General features: G+C 35.8%; 1 long non-coding RNA gene across 8 annotated transcripts in view; it reads left to right on the top strand.

Annotated features, from left to right (window-relative positions):
- The window catches only part of LOC149582338 (uncharacterized), a 6197-nt gene extending 960 nt beyond the window's left edge, over positions 1–5237 (top strand). For 7 of the 8 annotated variants that reach the window (XR_016380626.1, XR_016380629.1, XR_016380631.1 and 4 more), the window contains one exon: positions 1–2208. This exon is cut by the window's left edge and continues 354 nt beyond it. This is a non-coding gene — a long non-coding RNA (uncharacterized LOC149582338). Of the gene's footprint in view, positions 2518–4955 lie in introns of those variants that run through there. The other variant, XR_016380627.1, reaches the window with a different exon arrangement.
- Positions 5238–19042: the final 13805 nt, after the last annotated feature.

Here is a 19042-nt window from a genome sequence, read left to right on the forward strand (position 1 = left end):
TTTAATTAGTCAAATAATTTTCATGTTTACATCACAGATTCTCTCAACGTAACCACGTTAGAAACGGAGGGTTACGTTGTTTGCTATTTCCACAGTCCACGTTGCCGTTTGTTTATTGGTTTAAATTGCTATGAATTGTATAGGTATTTGATTTAATTACTGGTATTCAAGCTAAACTATAGAATAACATCATTCATTAACATATTGTATAGATAATCTTTACCACAAACCTAGCACAGGATATGATAAAAATTTAACGCAATGTGTTGGAAATAATCAAAAACTCCTCTAAACATTAGAGTTAAGGTGAATTATTTATTAAAAGTCATTTTATAAGCTTAATGAGCACTGACGACAAGTTAATTTCAACGTAATTAAGTGTAATTAACGTGAAATTAAACCCCGAATGTACATTTTTTTTGGATGAAAACTCAGATAACTCTTAAATGATGTCCTTGATTAAGATTGTATCTAACCAAGCCGTTGGTAAAGCCCCATGTTTTCTCTTTCACACTTAAGCTAATTTAAATTATCTCGAAAGCACCTTAATAGGCGCGAAATTCAAAAGTTTAGGGTAAAATAAGAATCGAAAACTCCACTAAAAATTGCAACTAAGGTGAAGTATACATTTAAACTCATTTTATAGCCTAAATGTACACTGCCAAAACACAATCCTACGTTAATTTTAACTCAATTAAATATAATTAACGTGAAATTAAACCAAAATATACATTTTTGGATAAAAGCTCAAATAACTTTTAAATAAACTGTTTAAACTACCCAAAAGTTTAGGGTACCATAATGATGAATATATGGCAAAAATATTAAACTGCACTAAACATTGCAAATAGGGTAAAAAATTCAAATAAATTTTAAGCTTAATCCACTCTCACGAACCACGCTCAAATTAAGATTAAAACATCACAAGTTTTTCGTACAGCCACAGTAGTTTCCTATTTCACTTTCAAATTAATCTAAATGATCATTAAAATACATCAAAAGCGCATACATTAAAATTTTAGGGTAATTGCAATTTAAGTTAATATTTTATTGAAACTTTTATTATAAAATAAATCCACACAAGATAAACAAGATAAGCCGTTAAATTAAACTCAATCAAGTATAATTAACCTAAGAAAAACATTAACATGTACAAAAATGGGCCAAGCCTCGCTTCGTGCCCTCTCCGCCCTAAAAAGTTCTGAGATCCCATGTAGAGCCAAGTCTGCCTTTTGTTCTCATTCAATCGCCAATTGAACAATTATGTTATAAATTAAGTCCTTTTCCTAATTAATAACCAATCTTCTTTGACTCTATCATTATTATACATCTTTGTTCGTATCAAAAATATCGTGACTTGGCAATCGCAAGTAAGTAATATTAAAAGGAAGTCGAAGGGATATTCACTAAATCGTTTATGGTCGAGGGGATATGTACAAGTTTATAAGATGAGTCATGCACAACCCTATGTACAAATTATATGGTGAGTTATGCATAACCCTATTTACAAGTTTATAAGGCGAGTTATGCATAACCTTATGTACACCTGCGCTTGCCAAGTCACGATATTTTTGATACGAACAAAGATGTATAATAATGATAGAGTCAAAGAATATTGGTTATTAATTAGGAAAAGTACTTAATTTATAACATAATTGTTCAATTGGCGATTGAATGAGACCAAAAGGCAGACTTGGCTCTACATGGGATTTCAGAACTTTTACGGCGGAGAGGGCACGAAGCGAGGCTTGGCCCATTTTTGTACATGTTAATGTTTTTCTTAGGATCTCACTTCTTTTTGTAGACCCTCTCGTTATACTTCGGTAGTTATATTAAAACAAGACCCTCTCGTGGTACTTCGTTTGCCAATATAATCGCTAACGTTTGTCCATATTTACGCTGAATTACCCCTTTCGACCCGCAGAGAATATGCAATAAAGATTGTACGCGATATCCTAATAAAAGAATGTAGCATCAGTTACGACACATTTCTATTAAACTACTACTCCTATTAGCTTTAATATATATTTAACTTTCGGTTAACTTTGGACCATTACGTCCTTTCATCAAGAACACACACTATTTCTGTTGAAAAGACGGCAGCGCCATCTAGTTTTAAAATAAAGAACTAAAGAACAATTTTATAAAAAATTCGGGATGTTTTAATTTTTCTGTGCTTTATAAAATAAATGAAAACTAAATCCTGAATTTTAAGTTTCTATCTCCTCTAGAAGTACCTTAGAATTTTGATGATCGGTGAGTGAGTGAGTGACAAAATAAGGTAGATTTCACCTGCGATATTTCGAAAAGCATATAGGGTAGGAACTTGAAATTTGGAAACAATAGCTAGGATTGACAGTCCTCGCGGCAAGCAAAATTTCAGACTTTCACCTATACCCATCACGAAGTTACAGTGGGCTTAAAAGTGCCACGAGTTGCTTCGAGAAAAGGATGTCAGTGCTCGACTTGGCTGGGAGCACGGCAGTGCTCCCAGAATGTGAAAGATTCGTGTTTTGGGTAAATTCATGGATACCTTATAATTAAACTAACAAATCTTTCACCCAGCCTCCATTTTCCTGTTTAATTCTTACGATTAATTAAATTGTCATTTAAAAGCTTTTTTCCCCATTTTGAAAAGAGAGCCATTGAAAAGGCGTGATATTTAAAAGTTTTGGGGCAAAGTAGTGATTGTTCTGCAAGAGTCAAACAGTCACTCCTCTAAAGTTTGCAGAATTTCTTGTTCAAACTCGTATAATAAACTGAAATAACACTAGTAAAAGAAGATAAGCCGTTAATTTCAACTTAATGATCATATTTAATTAAAATTAATCGAAAACAACAGGTTTTTTTTGGGTAACTATAGATAACCCTTAACTGAAATAACAAAATAAGATTAAACTACGCCAGTTGTTCTTTCAGCCTAAATGTTTTCCTATTTAACACTAAAATTAATTACATTATCACTATAATGCATTAATAGGCTCCAAACACAAAATTTTAGGGTAAGGAATGTGTCAAAATGAAACTTTTCCATTTAAATTTTAATATATCATTAGCATAGTTCGCCAAATCACCAGCAACAATTTAATCTGGCAACATTCAATGTAATAATGTTGCCAATAAAACAAGGGCGTCTAGCCCATAACTAAGCCATATCACTAGCCATCTCTCGCTATCCCTAATTCAATAAATTTTCTTCTACTGAAATACCACCTAGCATACCAGTCAAGTGGGGGGAGCAACAGAAAATTTTAAAGCACAGTCTTACGATAAGTCTTGGAATTTGGGCCTCAAATTACAGCCTCTAATCGAATCCGTTTGGTACACATCAACGTCAACGTAAATGTTCAATGTGATTACCATTGTGGTGCAGGCACTCTTCATCTGTCCATGTCTTTCAATTACTTTACAAGCAACGAACTCATGACGCAGGAAGTCCAAGTAAATGCCTTCAGAGATTTTCTTATCAAGAAAAAGGGTCCGATAATTTGGTTTCCAAGAATGCCCTCCCAAAAATGCACGTTATGAAGGTTTAAGGTACCATCCTTAAATAGCCTCGTCAGAGAACAGTACCTTTCTAAAAATAATGGATCGGCTTCAATTAGTTCACGCAAAGGTTTTGCCGTTTTGGGTAATCCTCGTAAACATCATGTTCAATTTTCCCTGGTTTGAATACACTGGCATTTTGCTAAAAGACGAGACTAACTAATTAAATTCGGTCCTAACTGCTACGTAACGACGATTAGTTTTCACTACGGCCTTTTTTCTCGGTTCCTCAGACAACTCGGACCTTCTGCTTCAAAGTCATTCCCAAAGAAACCTTTATGTTTTCTTTATTTTGTTCATAGTTTAAGGTTAGGGGGCCGACCTTTATTACAATGGTTTCTTTTTTCGGTATTTGTGCCTTTTTAACAGGCGTATTGTTAAAATTGTAACACTACAGAAATTGTATTTCAAATGGGACCGGCAATACCGCAACGCTGAGCCGAAAAACTGGATGGTAATTGTTTGGACCTATAGGGTCAGGACATTGGAGGACCAAACATACCGTGGTGTCACGTGTCGAATGTTAAAGCGACCTTCACCACTATACATACTATGACCTGCTGCTCAAGCTGACAATCTTTGAAAACTCAACTTTGAGGAACTTCCGGTCTTTTTAGATATAAAGGGGCTTTCAGTGTCGCTAAGTAGTAGAATTACAGTAGTTGGTCTCGTTTCCTAGCAAAATGCCAACTTATTCTAACCAGGAAAAATTGGGCAGCAAGTTTATTTTGGGTGAAGGTCGCGGTAACATTCAACCATAGAGAATTTTACACATGTGTAAAATTCTCTCTGGTTCAACTAAAGGTAGTGCTTTATGCCGAACGGTCTCCACACCGACATTTGGGTGCGAGGACTTTCGTCATTTCGATAGTGCAAGATCGTGAACGTAGAAGAGACTGTATAGTCTGTAATGAGGATACAGACTTTGACATCGTAGAAAGTTTTGAAGCCAATCTCATGCTTGTAGTAGAGCGGTGGAACAAGAAGTTGCACTAAGCCATTCTACTGTTCGTGCCAGTTTACAAGGGCATTACTACAGGCATAATCATATCCCCCTACATCAAGCCTTAACGGACGAGAAGTACCTAAGACGGCAATACCATTAGTCTTGCCATGCGTCATGAGTTTAGTGGTTGCAAATGTAATGCAAGACACGGACAGTCATCTGGAAGAGTGCCTCAACCACAATGGTAGACACTTCGAATATTTACGTTGAGTTGTTTACTAAACAGTTTAGAGGTTGCAATTTGAGGCCCAGGTTCTAAGACTAATCGTAGGACTGTGCTTTAAAATATTTTGTTGCATTCACGCATATTCTCCTGTATTCTTTGTGTATCTTGCCACTCGTTGTCACTTAAATACAATAAAACATGAATTCTAAACATTTATTTACACCCTGTATAATTTAGCACGACATCACCCGTTGGCAGTATTGGGGGTTGTACATAAAGGAAGCTGTTGGTCTGATCTCGACAACACTGTATATGTATACAGTGTACGAAACAAATATTTTTCTTCCATATTTCAAATACCGTCGTTTTTAAACTTTTCATAAATAAAGTACAACACAATATGCTTATATAGACATCGTCTTCAAGCTCTTCTACTCATGATGCATTTCCTCAAAAATTCTCATTGATATATGTTTAGAGTGTACACAACAAATAAAAAAATTTATTCTACATTTCAAATACTGTCATTTTTGAACTAACTTCATATATAAAGTACAACATTATATGCTTTTCGAAAACTATGTTATTGGATATGAGTTCATATAATTAACTATACTTAAGTACTTCTTTAAGCTATTAGAAATAGATCAACCCCAAATGTATGTCGGTACAAAAAACATGAAATTATTCAAATTTTAATTACATTAAGACTGAAGGGACAGATATTATAAAAAAACGTCTTGGTTTGGACCAAGGCCGAAAAAACAAACGATATGTCTGAGGTTTATCAGTTGACTGAAGTTTCAGATATTGCAATTTCTTTTTAAATTACTTTTATTCCTTTAATCCTTAATCAATATTTAATTCAATCAACTTATTTTTACTGTTAATCGATCTATTCCCTCTAAATTAATTTCAAAAATTACATATCTACGCTTTTTCAAGAATAATTCCATTTTCCGAAAACATTTTATCATGAAATTAATTATTTTGAAGGGATTTCGTGTCGATGATTACTAAGTTGGAAGCACAGTTTTAATTCTTGTTGCCTTGACAAATTTTCAAGTTTGCACCAAAAAAGTTTAAATCTGTTGTAAGTTGCTGGGAAGACTGATGTCAAGAAATTATGATAAAGAATTTATTTTGCTCAAACTAATTTATAAACTTATGTTGTCTACTTAAGACAAAGCAACAACCTCGGTCCTGTCTTGTTTCTTTTAGTAGGTAGCTCTCCTTTTATGCACTGGAAAAATATGATATCGGTGTAAATATAACCAAAGGAAAGGGTAAAGTTTACATAAAAAGAAATACTTCTCAGTTCCGATGACTTGTTATTTCCTGAGGAAATAAAATGGTTGAACACATCATACCTTACCAGAACTGCCATGGACCGATCGTACACAAATTACATAAGGAGAAACTAAAACACTGGGGCGATGCCGCCATTGGGGTCTTCTCCCTCTCGCCTAGAAGCACCGCTAGAGGCAGTGCGAGTTGACTTTCCTCCCGCCTGTAGTGAACTTTGGCACCGTCTGACGATGGCCCTTGGTGCAAGGAAGAATACCCCAATGGTCTCCTCGCCCCTGTGTGTTTTCGGAAATGGTCTCTACGCCTGATAAAATCATTCCGCGTAATACGTAACCGGTGTACAATACAAGTAACGCCAACAATGTAGTAAGGGGTGATGACGTTCCAAATCTAGATTGAGTTATGGCCAAGAAGCTTTGAAGTTCGGAGAGGGAAACTGCAGTGCAACCTTTCCTTCATAGTCGCGACAAAAAAATGTAACATTTCGATATTCGAAGTTAAATGTATAAATTCGCGTCCCCAATATATGCATCCACTATCAAATATTTACATTTTCCTTTCGAGTTATATCAAAGATCGCTTGCTCTTTTTAGACACTTCGTATAATATTTCAAATATTCAATATTCGTCACCCAACACGTACTCCCTTCAAAATAATTAATTTCATGATAAAATGTTTTCGGAAAATGGAATTATTCTTGAAAAAGCGTAGATATGTAATTTTTGAAATTAATTTAGAGGGAATAGATCGATTAACAGTAAAAATAAGTTGATTGAATTAAATATTGATTAAGGATTAAAGGAATAAAAGTAATTTAAAAAGAAATTGCAATATCTGAAACTTCAGTCAACTGATAAACCTCAGACATATCGTTTGTTTTTTCGGCCTTGGTCCAAACCAAGACGTTTTTTTATAATTCCACATTGACACCAGCTTCTATGCACCACCATCTTCAGGTCTTTTGTCCATTACACATGGACGCCGGTCAGTACATTCTGGCTTCTTTTCCTCCGTCATCGTTTGGTTTCAAGATATACGCGGCGATCGGCTAGGGTTACGAGAAACGTCTAGCCTCCCAATGGCAGGGCTTCCACCATCGGTTCACGCGAATGCGTTTTGATCTATTATTGGTTTCAAGATATACGCGGCGATCGGCTAGGGTTACGAGAAACGTCTAGCCTCCCAATGGCAGGGCTTCCACCATCGGTTCACGCGAATGCGTTTTTATCTATTATTATAATGGAAACGAATCGTATATAAACCCCAAAATTTGAAGAAAGCGGGCAAGAGGGGTACCCTTCTCTTTGAACGTCAATATTAGCAAAGTTTCGAAAGATAAAAGGAACAACTTTATTTTAAACGATTTAACTATTTTTAAAGTTATTTACTGGCGATTAAAATAATTAATATCATTTATATTTAATTAATTATTTAAGATAAACTTATTTCTTTGAAGTGACACAAGTGAGAGTTTATATAGAACGAGTAATGAAGATTACATCTGAATCGAAACACTACACGCATATCAAAGTTAATATAAAGCGAGTAGGATGATAAGATCTCTTACAAAACGATAACATTTCCTTTTTGCAGAATATTAAATGGAAATATTTTAAATAATTTTCGGCATTACGATTCTTTTAGTAGTTGTGTAGATATAAAGCTCTGTTTCATCTCAATATTCCAAGAACATCTTTTGATATTAACATTTAAAATATGGTGTTTACTTTTTAATTCAGCTTTACTACATTTATATATAGCGTACATAATATGGATTTCAATACTTCGTCTCTCTGTAAGTGTTGAAGCGATTGAGTGAGTCGAAAGATAAATACACATCCTATATTTTAGTTGTACCATGCGTACCGCAATGTTGCCAGGCGTTTATTGAAGGATGCTTGGGTACTTGGTACAGACTGTTACGTCCACCAAGTTTCTAGCATCCAAGAATAAATAGGATTCATAGAAGCCAGTGTTAAGGGCATGTCATGGGTCAAGTCGTTAAATATATCGACGCAGTTAAATAGCTGATGGCATTATTTTATGCACTTTCTCATTGCGTTTCGAGAGGAAGTTCAACTTTGGCACGGACGACAGATGGCGCTCTTAACCTTCTACCCCCAAAAATCGTATTTGTCTGCTCGGTTTCCCCATCCGCGTTTTTTCGTTATAAACTTATGATTTAACGAACTGAGAAGATAAAATTTCATATTTCCAAAGACAGATAAGCTTCTACTCCTTTCATCTTACTCCCAGTTAGATTTAACCTTGTTAAAACATAATCAGATGAATTTGAGTTACAATGCCGTAAAATCCTCTGCATTACCTAGGAGTGATAGAGACATTTTTACCGATGTCTAGAGATGATAAACTTAACCGAAATTGTTTTACGTTTGAATAAAAATACCGCTTCCAGTAGTGGGTTTATAGTACTCCTTGTTTGTGTAAGATTAGTGTAGCTGTAGAGCGTAATCATGATAAACGCTTAAAAATATATATTTTCAATAAAAACACCGCTTCCACTAGTGGATTTATACTCCTTGTTTGTGTAAGATTAGTGTAGGTGTAGAGAGTAATCATTATAAACGCTTAAAAATATATTTTCAAAAATGAAGAATATAGAACATTTATTTTGTATCAAAAAATATTTTGGTGCTAAAATTGCTTTAGAAAAATCCAAACGGCTAGGTATTGGTAAAAAAGACATGTGTAAGCTATTTGTAGATGAGATAATTGTTTTACATGTTTTAAATGAGACTAAAACTTCCACTATTGTGTCTAAAAAAGTGTTGGCAATGTATATTTTTTAAATATGACGGAATTGCGGTTGATATGATAGCGCCCTATTTGCGAAAAAAACCTTTTTTTAAACAGTTGAATCACTCTTTGATAGAATTTCAAGAGAAGAAGTTAAGCGTTAAATTTACTCGATTAATTTTGTTCGGAAAATAATATATTTAAGCGCTACGTATTACTGAAGGAGATTGATTTTGCCAATCTTTGTGAGTATTTAACTGTTTAATAATTATTTTGGTTAAGTGGGAGCCTAGCTTATGTGTGATTGGGTTGTGGCTTCCATGTTTTGGGGACATTTGCTTTTTGTGTGGCGAGGTATGATTCAGCTTTGATATGGACAAATGTTACAAATCATACTGGTAGACTAAGAATACGGTTGAGGTATAGCGAGAGAGTAGAGTTTCCACAGCAATTGAGAGATATTGAAAAGGCTTGAACAATTGACTATTTTAAAATTGAATTCCTGCACTTGCAAAGAATTAAAAAAAAGCGAAAGATGCATATATTTAGGTTGTTTAAGGGGTAGTGATAGTCATCTCCACTCGGAGAGGTAATATTTTGGCTTTCCCAACTTGTTACCTCTCCGTGTGACGTAGTCCAGGAGAGGTTCTGTAACGGCCGTGTCTGTCTGTCTGTGTGTCTGTCTGTCTGTGTGTCTGTCTGTCTGTCTGTCTGTCCGTTGTTACACCCACGTGATCGCGTTCGCAGTTTGCGTATCGGAGCAAACGTGTTCGCCATTTCCGAACTGCTTTCACAGTCACGGAAATGGCTCCTCTACTTGAGTTCTCACACCACCTGTGTTGAGTTCTTACTGGCTTCTAATCACCACCATCTTCTGGTCTTCGTGCACTCCACTTGGACACCAGTCTGTACATATTGGCTTCTAATCACCACCATCTTCTGTTCTTTGTCAATCCCACATTGACACCAGTCTGCACTTACACTGGCTTCTAACACCACCATCCACTGGTCTTTCGTCTATTCCACATAGACACCAATCTGTATCATTGGCTTCTACTCCATTATCATCGTTTGGTTTTAGGATATACGCGGCGATCAGCTAGGGTTACGAGAAACGTCTAGCCTCCCTAAGGTGGGATCGCCACCAAAGGTTTTCGCAATTGCGCTTTTTCCTTACTATTATAATGGAAACGAATCGTATATATACCCCAAAATTTGAAGAAAGCGGGCAAGAGGGGTACCCTTCACTTTAAACGTCAATATTAGCAAAGTTTGAGAAGATAATAGGTATAACTTTATTTTAAACGATTTAACTATTATTAATGTTAATTATTGAAGATTAAAATAATTAAAAATAATTATATTTATTTAAATATTAAAGATAAACCTCTCGTGCAAAGAGAGAGATTATCATTACCTCCTATATCTACCAAGGCCCGTGCATGCGATATATTTCCTTCATTGCCTTCTACATCTATCAAGGCCTGTGCATTGTGATATATTTCATTCATTGCCTCCTATATCTATCAAGGCACGTGCATTGTGATATATTTCATTCATTGCCTCCTATATCTATCAAGGCCCGTGCATTGCGATATATTTTTCAAAACAACAACAAAAATGCTCCTCTCAGAAACATAATAATTTCTTTTCTCTGTATATGAAATGAAAATATGGATAATATTGCGCTCCTTTAATGGTATGAATCCTTGCCTGTCTATTAATATATTACGTAGGAGTAATACGTTTTTAGCGAAGTCTAGAGAGGATAAACATAAGCGAGATTGTTTCGGAAAAAAAAAATACAGCTTCCACTAATGGGTTTATACTCCTTGTTACTGTTGTATAGAGCTTAAAAAATTACGAGAGGACAGACCTTTTTATAATCCTCTTGATTTATTCTTAATAAGAATATAAAACATTTATTTTGTATCAAAAAATATTTTTGGTGCTAAGATTGCTTTAAAAAAATCCAAACGGTTAGGCATGATGATATTTTTCAAATCTAATGAGATAACGCCCACCTAGTTGAAAATTGCCCTTTTTTATCCGCGGGAGCCATTGTTAATGAGTATTTCGATGCTAGTAGGTTGTCAATTAAACTACCGGTATATTATTGTTGTTGGAAATTGGGTATTAAGTCAAATTAAGTGGTTGTAAAGAGCCAGCAAGTTTTTGCCACTTCTTTCTGTGAGTATTTGATTTTTGTATGTAAAATGGAGGAAGATAATGTTGAGAGTAAGGATGAAATGCGGAAGCGCAAAGCGCGGGAAAGGATGAGGGCAAAAAGGTCGACGATTTCATTGGATACTTAAGTTTATATAATCTTCTCGACACGGAGAGGTAATATTTTGGTTTTCCCAACTTGTTTCTAGTTGACTGAAGCTCGGATATTTTATTTTTACCTCTCCGAGTGACGTATGTCACGGAGAGGTTCTGTAACGATCGTGTGTGTCTGTGTGTGTGTCTGTCTGTCTGTGTGTCTGTTGTTGCACCCACGTGACCGCGTTCGCAGTTTCCAAATCGGAGCAAACGTGTTCGCCATTTCCGAACTGCTTTCACAGTCACGGAAATGGCACCTCTACTTGAGTTCTCACACCACCATCTTCTGGTCTTTGCCCATCCCACACGGACACCAGTCTGTACTTACTGGCTTCTAATCACCACCATCTTTTGATTTTCGTCCATCCCACATGGACACCAGTCTGTACATACTGGCTTCTAATCACCACCATCTTCTGGTCTTTGTCCATCCCACTTGGACACCAGTCTGTACATTCTGGCTTCTAAACACCACCATCTACTGGTCTTCCGTCTATTCCACATAGACACCAATCTGTCTCATTGGCTTCTACTCCATTATCATCGTATGGTTTTAGGATATACGCGGCGATCAGCTAGGGTTACGAGAAACGTCTAGCCTCCCTAAGGTGGGATCGTCACCAAAGGTTTTCGCAATTGCGCTTTTTCCTTACTATTATAATGGAAACGAATCGTATATTTACCCCAAAATTTGAAGAAAGCGGGCAAGAGGGGTACCCTTCCCTCTAAACGTCAATATTAGCAAAGTTTGAGATGATAATAGGTATAACTTTATTTTAAACGATTTAACTATTATTAATGTTAATTATTGAAGATTAAAATAATTAAAAATAATTATATTTATTTAAATATTAAAGATAATCTTGTTTCTCCACTCAAAATTAATACCGAAAGATTTAAAAAGCAGTCTATGTTTTTGACTGTGTGTGTCCGTCCATTGTTACACTAGTGCGTCGCGTTAGCAGTTAGCCTTGTGTTGATGTGTTAAGAAATCATACAGAACCTTAATATTCCCTTTTTCCATAATATAAAGTGAATATGTGGAAGTATTTTTCGTAATTATGATGCATTTAGTACTTTTGTAGCTTTAAAGCTCTGTTTCATTTTGATATTCCAAAGATTGTTTTTAATATTGTTATTTGAAATGGCTGTTTATATATTACTTAAGCTATACTACATCTGTATATAGAACAATCCTTGGTTCAGAGATTTCATGAAGAAACCTACGAGTCTACGACCTAAACTCTGGCGGGTATATTAAGTATCATCCGCAATAGGCTTAGTGAAACAAAGAGTAAATAATTGAGGCCTGAGGTGAAGTAAACTGTGGGCTTTGATTTTCGTGTCTGAAATGAAGAGACATCAACGGTTCAGAGTGAGCCGTAAGTTAAATACACTATTAAATAATCAGGTTAAGATTTTATAATAGAAGAAAAGATCATGGTGGCAATTAGAATAGTAAAAGGGCTGATGGTAAACAGGTAGTAGCTACAGACTTTTTATTCTCTTTATGGTGCGCATTGACTATTAGTGCGTCTAGCTACAATTTAGCTTTGGTGTTATTTAACGTTAACATTCGTGTTGGCAAACTAAGAATATTGTTGAGGTGAGACGAGACGATAGTGTTTACACTGCAAACCATTTGTGAATGTAGCTATCAGAATATACGGTAAACAGCTGAAGCGTAGACTTCATTTACCAATCTTTTCCCCATTGACTGATTTCCATGTGTCCAAGATTTATCCTTATTGGATGTAAAATGCCGTCTGCTTTACTGTATTATTCGCTATGCTTGGAATACTGCTTCAATATTTCGTAAATTTTTACTTCAAAAAAGAGAAATAATTCCATATCTAGGTAAATAAGTTTGTAGTAGTAGACCTCTTGACTCGGAGAGGTAATATTTTGGTTTTCCCAACTTGTTCTATATAATTTTAAAGACAATCCGTATTTTACTACTCTTTAGAATTTAATTCAATCTCCTGATTTTACTGGTAATGGATTTATTTCCTATAAATTAATTGAAACAATGAAAAATCTGAGATAAGTAATTTTTTATTTCAATTAATTTATAGGAAATAAATCCATTACCAGTAAAATCAGGAGATTGAATTAAATTCTAAAGAGTAGTAAAATACGGATTGTCTTTAAAACTATATAGAAAAATCAAATATCCGAGCTTCAGTCAACTGGAAAAAACTCTTATCGTTTTGTTTTTTAGGCTTGGGCAAACCAAGTCCTTTTTGTATATAATTGTTATCAAGAGCTAACAACCAAACAGAAGATCTTAAGAGTTCTAAAGAAATACGAAGATGCCAAAGCGGTCAACGATTCAGCAGTTCAAAAAGGTAAGACCTTTTATCTAAAGTTTCAGAATGACTTCGTTTTTCTCGGGTTCATGTAGTACAAGCGGAGTTATTTTCTATAGGGCAAACTGGTACATCAAAATCGACAACAAAATGTGCAAATAGAATCGAAGGATTTAATAAAGAACTTCGTATTTTATGTCAAAAAGAAGAAAAGGAACTAGTACATGAAGTAACTACAGCCAACATGGGCTCGCAGTTGAAGCTTATCGCGCTAAACATCACAGATGATGGAATTAGATCCAGACTTAGTTGCCTTACGTCTTCAGAGGACCCTCTTGCAGCAGTAACATTTGATTTAAAATATTACTTATCCTGCCTTACAAAAGCAAAACGTGAAATATTGAAGAATGATGAAACTGAGAATTTTGACGTCATGAAAAGTCAAAATTCTAAGAAGGAAGAGAAGGGTCTTGAAGATGTCCGCTGGAAACTCTACTCATCGCGCGGATTGCAAGGGGAAGACCATCCTCCCACAAGAGGCGCAATGAAACCCCACATCTTGCGCGCCATTACATGACCTTTATTTGGCAATGTGCAAGATATAGTAAACCTGAAATTCCGTGCCCACAAGAGTTCGGGTGGCAAAAAGACACAATAACTAACACCTTCAAAGCAATTACATGCTTTGAACTTCCAGCCCCAGAAGCCATCCTGGATTTAGTAGGTTGTGGCTGTGAGAGCGGAAGCAAGGGAAATTGTTCTTGCCGCAAAAATGGATTAGCGTGCCCCGACGCCTGTATTTGTGCCCAAGAGTGCACCAATCTCCCGAAAACGTTCGTGATATAGTTGCACACTGATTCGAACGAAAAATAAATATTACGTTTTGCTAATTTTCATCTATTTTTTAGCTTTTTTACGTTTTTTCATACAATTTTTAAACGAAAATTTTCACCTACGAAGTGATTTCTTTTAATATGGCAATTACTTATGGTTAGGTGAGGGTGGACAAAACCTGGCGTCAAACGTTTATTATTGTTACAAGCGGGTAAAAATAAATATTTCTAATATAACCCAGGTTTAATTTATATTATTTTAATTTGCAAACGGAAAACATAAAGAAAAAATTAGCAATGATTGACTATTTATGAATATGGTAAGAAGTGGTGGCGGAAACAAATTGCTGCCTTCCCCCAACTAACGCCACTGCATTCTTGAACATATTTCAGGCATTTTCTCTAATCCTTCAAGTCATATTGCCGTTGAGTTTATGTTTCTATCTTAAATAGTTATTTTGATAGAAAATAAAAACCACACTTTGGGGAGGATAAAATTCCTCCCCCTCTCGCTCCCATAATACGGCCCTAGAAACTTGTCAACAATTAATTTCTTGCTGAGCAAGGTCCATTTTATATGTTCCAAGTCAAAAATTGCTTTTTGCAAACAATGAAAGCGGCAATACAATTGGAACCCCACTATGGGTTAAAATATTAACTACCCTACGGCGGAAGCCCCTTTTAGTGATTGAAGCTTTTAAGACTATACTTATGTGGCTAGTAATTATATTGGTCTTCGTTTGACACTAATTTTATAACAAAATTGCTTTATCAGGAAAATATTGGCTGGTAATTGAGAATTTAAAATCTAAACCTATTCTAGAACTCTATCAAATTAGCTTCGTAAAATATCCATAGTACGACTGATGAATATACGGTTCCAAAGAAACTGTAAAACGGAAATTAGGTTGAGACAAATTTGATTTCGTCAGTCAACTGCCGTAACTCGAGATATAACCTCATCAAATGCCATGACCTTCACAATTAATCTATTTCAAGCGGTCCGCGACAATTTGGTCTCGCCGTTTTGTCTTGCCGAACTGGTCTCGCCGTTTTGCTCTCGGGACAAATGAGTCTCGGGACTATTGGGTCTCGGGACAAATAGGTCTCGGGACAAATGGGTCTCGAGATAATTGGGTCTCGGGACAAATGGGTCTCAGGATAATTGGGTCTTGGGACAAATGGGTCTCGGGACAATTGGGTCTCGGGACAAAGGGGTCTCGGGACAAATGGGTTTCGAGATAATTGGGTCTCGGGACAAATGGGTCTCAGGATAATTGGGTCTCGGGACAAATGGGTCTCAGGATAATTGGGTCTCGGGACCTAACCCAACCGAACCTTGTTTGGATGTAAGAAGATTATTTATATGAGTATTAAAAGCCCGCCTCTTACCACGAACAATTTATTAGCAATAATAGAAATATTTCGGAAAAGGTGTCAGTAATTAATAGGAGAATATTTTGGAAAATGTGGCAGCTAATTAGTAGGAGAATGTTTTGGAAAAGGTGGCAGCTAATTAATAGGAGAATATTTTGGAATAGGTGGCAGCTAATTAATAGGAGAAAATTCTGGAAAAGGTGACAACTAATTAGTAGGTAAATGTTTTGGAAAAGGTGACAACTAATTAGTAGGTAAATGTTTTGGAAAAGGTGACAACTAATTAGTAGGTAAATGTTTTGGAAAAGGTGGCAGCTAATTAATAGGAGAATATTTTGGAAAAGGTGGCAACTAATTAATAGCAGAATATTTATGAAAAGGTGGCAGCTAATTAATAGGAGAATATTTTGGAAAAGGTGGCAACTAATTAATAGCAGAATATTTTGGAAAAGGTGGCAGCTAATTAATAGGAGAATATTTTTTAAAAGGTGTCAGAAATTAATAGAATAGAATAGAATAGAATTGAAAATATTTATTGTGCTTCTCAACAGAATCTTACAAGAGAGTCCAACATGGACAAACACAGTCATGGGGGGTTATTAAGTTATTGGGGAGGGTATTGTTTGGGAGCTAAAAGTTTTAAGATTTAGCTCCAGGTTAGGAAATGTGACTTTAAAATCTATTTTATTCAAATTGTCTAGAATTCGATCTATCGGGGAATTACTTATATTCGTTACACAAAACGTACGGGTCTTTCTTAGGTTAACATTTACTGGATAGTATTTTATGTTATCTAAAAGTATTTGGCATAGTAATTTGCCTATTAAAATTTTATTAAGAAATATTATGTCGCCTCTCTGTAGTACTTGATTGATTGGTGTTAATTTTAGGCTAGAAATGGCATAGTGGTAGTTATCCTCACGTTTAAAGTTTATAAAATATAGGTGGGCAAATTTCTTTTGTACATTTTCAAGGGTAGCAAGGGTGGTTTTACATGCATCGTTGTAGTTTAGACATCCGTAGAGAAGTTTAGGTTTTACTAGAGATTTGTATAACGCCAAGAAACAGGCGGGAGAATTGAGAGTTGTAGCTATTTTTAGTGAGCAGTATAAAGTTCTTTTGCAGTCTTGAACAGTCTTGCTGACGTGTTTATTGAAAAGAAGGGCTTTGTCAAAGATGACGCCCAAATCCTTAACATCAGAATTGCGTACGAGTATTTCTTTGTCAATTTCGTAGTTGTAGACAATAGGAGTTTTCTTTTTGGTATATGTCACCAACACTGTTTTTGATCTGTTTATCTGTAGGTTATTCTTATTGCACCAGGAATCCAAAGCGACTATGTCGGCTTGTAATAGATCACAATCCTGGACGGTTTTTATTACTTTGGCTAACTTATTATCATCGGCGAAGAGAAATATTTTAGAATGTTTTATGCAGTTAGGTAGATCAGAGGTGTATATATTAAATAATAGAGGTCCTATAGAGGAGCCCTGTGGAACCCCGCAGTTTACGGGATATTGAATGTTGGTGATGTTGTTGTTACATTTAATAATGTTTTCCTTCCTTGGAGATAATTTTGAAACCACTTATAAAAGGATCCAGACAAGCCATAGTACTTGAGTTTCTTCAGGAGAATTGGATGGGATACGCGATCGAAGGCTTTCGACGTCAACTTGGCCTTTATTTGCAACCTCAGGCTTGATGTAGTTATGGAAGGCTAAGAGGTTAGTTTCGACAGTTCTGCCTTTAACAAATCCGTGCTGACATTCGGGTATATTAGGCTGAAACCAGGAGTATAGGTTCTTGTTGATTATGTAATCAAGTACCAGACTGAGAGAGCAGAGAAGCGATATTGGAGAATATTCTGGAAAAGGTGGCAGCTAATTAATTGGAGAATATTTAGGAAAAGGTGACAATTAATTAGTAGGAGAATATTTTGGAAAAGGTGGCAGCTAATTAATAGGAGAATATTTAGGAAAAGGTGACAATTAATTAGTAGGAGAATATTTTGGAAAAGGTGGCAACGAATTATCAGAAGCTTTGTTTAGGAAAAGGTGGCAACGAATTATCAGAACCATTGTTTTGGAAAAGGTGGCAACGAATTATCAGAACCATTGTTTTGGAAAAGGTGGCAACGAATTATTGGGACCATTGCTTTGGAAAAGGAGGCAACTAATTAGGTGACCAAATAATCGCGAGACCAAACCGTCCAGGGACCAAATAATCACGATACCAAATAGTCCCGAGACCAAACAGTCCCGAGACTAAATAGTCCCGATACCAAACAGTCCCGATACCAAACAGTCCCGATACCAAACTGTCCCGATACCAAACTGTCCCGAGACCAAACTGTCCCGAGACCAAACAGTCCCGAGACCAAACAGTCCCGAGACCAAATAGTCCCGACACCAAATAGTCCCGACACCAAATAGTCCCGAGACCAATTAATCACGATACCAAATAGTGCCGAGACCATATAATCACGAGACCAAATAATCTAGTGGTCGGCATTTGGATAGGATAATATCTGTTTGTTTTATCTTTATTCATAATTTGAAATTATCCACGGGAAGTCTATGATTAATGCAATGTAATCACGAATAATTATCTGATTATTATCCATGAATAACTGATGAACCAAAATTCTGTGGATTATCTTGTCCAAACGCCGACCACTAAAATAATCACGATAGCAAGTAGTCCCGAGACCAAATAATCACGATACCAAATAGTCCCGAGACCAAATAATCACGATACCAAATAGTCCCGAGACCAAATAATCACGATACCAAATAGTCCCGAGACCAAATAATCACGATACCAAATAGTCCCGAGACCAAATAATCACGATACCAAATAGTCCCGAGACCAAATCGGTGAGACCAATTAGTCCTGCGACCAAATTGGCGAGACCAAAATGGTGAGACCAAATTGTCCTGTTCCGATTTCAAGTGCTACATCCCCTTTCGTTATCCTTGACGGCCTTTTATTAACGTATGTAACATGATTTCTGGAATACTTCCACAAAACAAAATTAACAGGAACAAGATGGTCGAAACACATATTAAAGCAGTATAATTTCCGCTCCTATAATATATAAAAAAGTCATATTTCGACCGATTTATTTCTTGTGAAAATATCCTTACTTAAAACTATTTTCACTTCTAATATAACTGTTAGAAAACATGAGTGAATAATTCCACGATGTACGGCTCTCAAATTATTACCATTTGTCCACATGTAACTTTAGTAGACGTATACTGCCTATGGCGGTAGAAATGTACCGAGACCATATACCTTATTAAATATGCTTATTAGTTATTGACACATTATTTAATGATAGAGCCTTGGGTGAAACTTGAAAAAACCAAGGATTTTAGAATTTAATTTCTAATTGAAAAATAAAAAAGATAAATA

The sequence above is a fragment of the Phalangium opilio genome, unplaced genomic scaffold (genome assembly GCF_054372755.1).
Source record: "Phalangium opilio isolate 3A_F unplaced genomic scaffold, DU_Popi_V2 ptg001706l_1, whole genome shotgun sequence".
Classification (NCBI taxonomy): domain Eukaryota; kingdom Metazoa; phylum Arthropoda; class Arachnida; order Opiliones; family Phalangiidae; genus Phalangium; species Phalangium opilio.